This window comes from Cricetulus griseus (assembly GCF_003668045.3).
Source record: "Cricetulus griseus strain 17A/GY chromosome 1 unlocalized genomic scaffold, alternate assembly CriGri-PICRH-1.0 chr1_1, whole genome shotgun sequence".
Lineage (NCBI taxonomy): Eukaryota > Metazoa > Chordata > Mammalia > Rodentia > Cricetidae > Cricetulus > Cricetulus griseus.
In genome coordinates this window covers 350278-356660 of record NW_023276807.1, presented here as the reverse complement: position 1 = coordinate 356660, position 6383 = coordinate 350278, and the positions used below count along the sequence as shown (strand labels likewise).

The 6383-nt window shown below is 43.5% G+C and overlaps 1 non-coding gene across 1 annotated transcript; it reads right to left on the bottom strand.

The window, feature by feature from the left end:
• Positions 1-1377: 1377 nt before the first annotated feature.
• Positions 1378-1488, bottom strand: LOC113832431. The gene has a single exon (XR_003479703.1). It is a non-coding gene; the product is annotated as a U6 spliceosomal RNA (small nuclear RNA).
• Positions 1489-6383: the final 4895 nt, after the last annotated feature.

Genomic DNA, 6383 nt, shown 5'->3' with positions numbered 1-6383 from the left:
ATTTGGGAGCTGGTTGGTGGCCCAAAAGAAAAAGCCTGGCACAGAGTGGAGCTGGGAAAAGATGCTAAACAAAAGGTGGGCGGGAATGGGAGGGGAGAGGGAAGGGGAGAGGGGAGAGAAGGGGCCAGGGAAGGGTGTAGAGAAGAAGGGAGAGAAAAGTTGAATCTCAGAACAAATGGCTAACTGGGGTGTCTATTTAACATATCAAAGCGGATGCTGGCTGCCAATCTCTCCCAGAATGCTAACACCTGTTACAGAGTTCTCACTTCTCACCCTGCCCCTCGCCTAGCCTCTCCTGCCCCGAGCTTCACTTCCCTTTCCCCAGAGGCTCTTCCCTATATGACCAGCCATTTTGGCTCTTGGCCTCTTGGTCTCTCTCTCTCTCTCTCTCTCTCTCTCTCTCTCTCTCTCTCTCTCTCTTCTCTCTCTCTCTCTCTCTCACACACACACACACACACACACACACACAGCCCTGCCAAACTGAGTCTGGACCCTTCCAGCTGCCTCTGGCTATGCTCTCCCTCATATTTACAATAACCCTCTTCCACCATACCTAGGAGCAATCATGTCCTCATTTTTTTTTTTTTAACTTGAGGTGACACTAGGAAGTGAGGGGAGAGGGAGGGAGAAGATCAAAAGATCTGGGAAGAGAGCAAGATGGGAAACCTAGCCCTTCCTAGAGCGGCACATCCAAGGACCAGTGTTTTTCTCTTCTCTCTTCCCATTTCCCTCTTCTCCATGCTGTTCACTGGAGATGTTGGGAGATATTCATCTGGGTTTCAAAGGACACATCTAAGTGACAAAGGACACATACGACACTGAATCCCTGTCGTATCTTTGTGAGTCATAGCTAGATGTCCTGGTTATAGGAGTGCCTTCTGGAGTGTTTCCACTTATGAGAGGCCCCAGCTTCTGGCGGAGAAGGAACAGCTCAGGGGAGCAGAGCCAGCATGCCTGGGAAGTCCTCCACACAAAAGGTGTGCAATGCTTGTGAACAAATGATATCCAATATTTTGTTTTTGAGACAAGGTGGCCCAGGCTGATCTTAAACTCGAAATCCTCCTGCCTCAGTCTTTAGAGAGCTGGAATTACAGATGTGTGCTGGGATTACAGGTGTGTGTAACCATGCTTGGTTCATTTTCTTTCTTTCTTTCTTTCTTTCTTTCTTTCTTTCTTTCTTTCCTTTCTTTCTTTCTTTTTTTTTTTTTTTTTTTTTGTTTGTTTGTTTTTTCGAGACAGGGTTTCTCTGTGTAGCTTTGGAGCCTATCCTGGCACTCGCTCTGGAGACCAGTCTGGCCTCGAACAGAGATCCGAGATCTGCCTGCCTCAGCCTCCCAAGTGCTGGGATTAAAGGCATGCGCCACCAACACCCGGCAAAAAAATATGGAACGATTCACGAATTTTCATGTCATCCTTGCGCAGGGGCCATGCTAACCTTCTCTGTATCGTTCCAATTTTAGTGTATGTGCTGCTGAAGTATATGAGCACCTATTTTATTTTTATGTGTATTATTTTGCAGGGCTGGGATATGCCTCACATATGCCAGGTTTAAACTGCTGTCCACCCGGAATTATGACTTGTGTGTGTGTGAGTGTGTGTATGTGTGTGTGGTGTGTATAAACAAGTTTGTATTTGTGGGTACATGTATGTGTATTCGAAGGCCAAAGGTTAATGTTTGGTGCCTTACTTGATTACTTCCCACTTTAGTCCTTTTTTTTTTTTATGTACATTGATATGAGGATTTCAGATCCCCTGCAACTGGAGTTACAGACAGCCATGAGCCTTACCATGATGGAATTGAACCCAGGACCTCTGGAAGAACAGCCAGTGCTCTCAATCACTGAGTCATTCTCCAGCTCCAGCTCCACCTTAACCTTTTGAGACCGGGTCTTTCTATGAACCTGGAACTCACCAATTCAGTTAGGCTTGCTGGCTGGGCAAGCCCCCATCATGCTCCTGTCTTTACCTTCCCAACACTGGGATTACTAGCTGGTGCTGCCATGTCTGTTTCTTTTTTTACACAGATGCTGGGGATTTGAACTCAGGCCCTAATGCTTGTACAGCAAGCATTTTACCCACTCAGTTACTTCCCCAGTCCTTGGATTAAGATTTCTGGCTTTTGTTTATAATATTCTGGAACAGAGAGCTGTAATTGATGGTGCTGGCATAAGTGAAGCCCTGGACATATTTTCCCAGGACTTTGGAGAAAGGAGGATGTATGAAAATATTTTGTTGTTTAAGTTGTACTTTCCAGAAATAAAAAAAAGGTTGTTTTAGTTATTTGGTTTTTGTTGTTGTTGTTGTTGTTGTTTTGTTTTGTTTTGTTTTGTTTTCTCATTTTGGGCTATCTTTAGCTTACAACAATTTGGTAAAGAATACCTTTGAGCCAAATTGAAACATATAATTTTCCTCATACTGGATCGACTGTCCTTTCAAATCTTAAAACAATTATCAAAAATTGTTACTTTATTGTGAGACACTTTTCCCCTTAGATTCAGTGAGAATTTATTTCTCTCTCTCTTTTTTAAAGATTTATTTATTTATCATGTACAAACTATCCTGCCTGTATGTATGCCTACATGCTAGAAGAGGACACCAGATCTCATTATAAATGGTTGTGAGCCACCATGTGGTTGCTGGGAATTGAACTCGGGACCTCTGGAATTGGTGCCCTTAACCATTGAGCCATCTCTCTAGACCGAGAATCTCTCTCTCTTGTAGTTCAGCAATGAGGTTGAATCTCCAACACTGCCCCCTCCCAAAGTCCCATAGGAAACGTTAAAATAAAGACAGCCTCTAAAGACAAGAAACACAGCTTTTGCTACAGAAGCAGTTAGCATTTATCCTGAGGCAAATATGAACAACCATGGCTTCAGGTACCCATATGCTATCCTTCCCCCCACCAAAACACACACACACACACACACACACACACACACACACACAGAGAGAGAGAGAGAGAGAGAGAGAGAGAGAGAGAGAGAGAGAGAGAGAGAACCTATCAGAATTTTGAGGGGTTTTGGTTTTGGTTTTTGGTTTTTGGTTTTTTGTTATGGGCAGCCAGCATGCACACTGTGTGGGAAGTCACTGTTGCATTCAAAATGGCAATTAAAAAAAAAAAAAAAAGCAAAGAAGCATACATCTGTAATCCCAGCACTCAGGAGTTAGGAGGAGGATCATCAAAATGCCAAGGTCATCCTCTGGCATACAGTGAGTTTGAATCCAACCAGGACTACAAGAAACCTTGTCCCTAAACTAGAACATAGAGTCAGGCTGCGGTGGTGCACGCCTTCAGTCCCAGCACTCTGGAGGCAGAGACAGGTGGATCTCTGTGAGTTGAAGGCTAGACTGGTCTACAGAATGAGTTCCAGGACAGCCAGAGCTGCTACACAGAGAAACCCTGTCTCGAAATAAATAGATAAAAAATAAAAATGAACAGTAATCACAACATTAAGGTCCCTCTACTAACATGGAAAGATACTTGTCTAGCTCCTCTTTAGAAAATGCTAATGTGTGTTTCATTGTTCATTACTGTAGTCCTACCACTTGGAAAGGAGAAGCAACAGGCTCACAAGGTAGACTACACAGCAAAACATTGTCTCCCAAGACAAAAACAAACAGATATGCTAAAAGAAACACACATCATATGAAGATGACCACATGAAAGTGAACCACTATTAAATGAAGATCAGAGGCTTTACAAGAGGGCCTCATGTGCTTGTCTCCAAACCTGACAACTTGAGTTCAGTCCCTGAGTGCCACATGTTCAAAGGAAGAGAATCAACTCCAGAAAGTTGCCCTCCAGCTGGTCATCCTTCCCTTCCTTCTTCCCCCTCTCAGTAACAAATACAAGAGAAATCATGGCTAAAGAGAGTGTACAGACAGCAGAGTGGCAGAGGCTGTTTGCAAGATGTGAAGATGATAAGCAGTGCTGTCTGCACAGGGTCTCCCACAGAGTCGACTAAAAAGAGAAAGAAAAGTACATTCTAAAAGATCAGCAAAAAGGATATTAAAAAGCAACTCACAGACAGTGCACCTCGAATGCTGATAAGCCTGCGAAATCTCACAGAGAAAAGTCTTGAGCTCTCAATCTGTAGTTGTCAGCTCAACAACAACAGAAAAAAAAAAAAAAAGAAAGAAAAAAAAAAAAGGAAAGAAGGAAGGAAGGAAAGTCTGATGGTACCAAGGGTGTGATGCGTGATGTGTGAGGAAACAGGAACCCTCACATGGCACAAGTGAGAACAGCTGCATCTGTCCTTGTTCTGGAAACATCTGGAAGGTTCTGAGATGCACACCTGTGAGGGGAAGTGCTGGCTGTGCAGGTTGTGTTGTGTTTGTAGGAATCTTCTCACCGGCTTGGGAGCTGCTGAAAATGCAAGTGCAGCCTTGTCGTGGGGTTTTGGGGGGAACATCTGCTCATGTGATGTTGGGGTGATCATGGTATGGTTGTAGTAAGGAGTGGCCATCACTGGGAGGGTGAGAAACCAGGGTGGACTTTCATCACAGAATACAGAGCAATAGGTAGAAATCTTTGCCACTCTAGATTAAGTGTACTCAAGGCATCATGGACCAGACAAAATTTGACTTGTGTTATGTTTATACAAAACAATGTGTAATATAGTAGTACTCTTGTAATATACATATGTATTATATATATATATATATATAATGTACTATATATATGAAGCAACACAAGTTTTGTAAAACAAATATAGAGAGAATTTATATTAGCACATTAGCTACACTGCTACAGAGAGGAGAAGAAGAGGCATTCAGGAAGAAAGGTTAATAGAGAACAATGCTTTATGTGTAGGGAGACTTAGGTACCAGGTGTTAAAACTTACTAAAAAGTTGTGATGGTCAAGACAGTGGTGTGGGTGTCTCCATTGACAGTAGATCAATGAGCACCCAGAATCAACTCCTATATACAGCCAACTGGTTTTTAACAATGGTCTGGACAGTGCAGTGAAAAAAGGAGGAATTGGGCCTAGGAGATGGTTCAGCAGATAAAGGTGCTTGCTGCTAAAACTTGATGACCTGAGTTCAATCCCTGAGACTCACATGATGGAAAACGAGGACTGACTCCTACACATAGTTTTCTGACTTCCATATAACCATGTGGTATGTGTGCCTACATGATTTTATTTATTATGTATACAACATTCTGCTTCCATGTATATCTGCACACCAGAAGAGGGCACCAGATCTGATAATGGATGGTTGTGAGCCACCATGTGGTTATTGGGAATTGAACTCAGGACCCCTGGAAAAGCAGTTGGTGCTCTTAACCTCTGAGCCATCTCTCCAGCCCCTGTTTGTTTGTTTTTATTTGTTTGTTTTGTTTTGTTTTTTTAAGTTTCCTATTATACCAACCACAGGCTTCATACCAAATGGCTCGTGAGTTACCTCCCCCTCCCACACTGAGCAAAAAATGGTGCTGTGGGGAGAACAAGATTATCCACAGTTCACTGAGGCCTGTGTCTCCCAATCTTTTACAGGCTGTGCATCTTGCCTGGAATGGTGGTGACTGCAGCAAAGCCTCCAACAGCAGGGCTGGCTCCAGCTACAGCCCTGACTGCTGTGGCCTTGGTACCTGGAGTGGCATTCTCTCAGTGACCAGAAAGCAGTCAAAGCAGCTGGCCTGTCATGCTGACAGTGGAGCCAATTGCCAAGGAAAGGGCTGCTTGGTTGACAGTCCCCCAGCTCAAGGCAGCCAGGCACAAAGGAAGGGCCTGGGGCTGTCAATCAAGAGGAGTGGCTAGTTCCTAATAGCTTAGTTTGTTTAAAGGCAGTAAAGAAAAAAAAATCATCAGAGGAAAATTCACTAAATGGCATACACAATAAAGACATATCACAGATTAACATTCTCAACAGCACTTAATCACTCGCCTAATATTTTAACCAAGAATTGGGCCTTAAGGGACTAGAGAAATGGCTCAGCAGTTAAGAGCACTTACTGCTCTTCCAGAGGAGCTGGGCTCAATTCCCAGAACTCACATTGCATAGCTCACCACTGTCTGTAACTCCAGCTCTGTGAGAGCCAGCCTTTGTTGATACTTGCACTCATGTGACCACAAACACATACAGACACAAAAATTAAAATTAAGATATATATATTTTTAAACTCTTGGCTTTAGGAAGAGCTACATCCTGCAGATTCGTCCCATCAATAAGATGTATCTATTTATTGAATCTCTCTATGCAGTCCTGGCTGGTCCTAGAACTCACTATGTAGACCAGGCTGGCCTTGAACTCACAGAGATCCACCTGCCTCTGCCTCCCGAGTGCTGGGATTAAAGGTCACCCAGCTCCCTAGGATTTCATAAACATGTGCCTATTATACAATCCAGTGTTTCTTCCACACCTACATACTGACTCCCCAT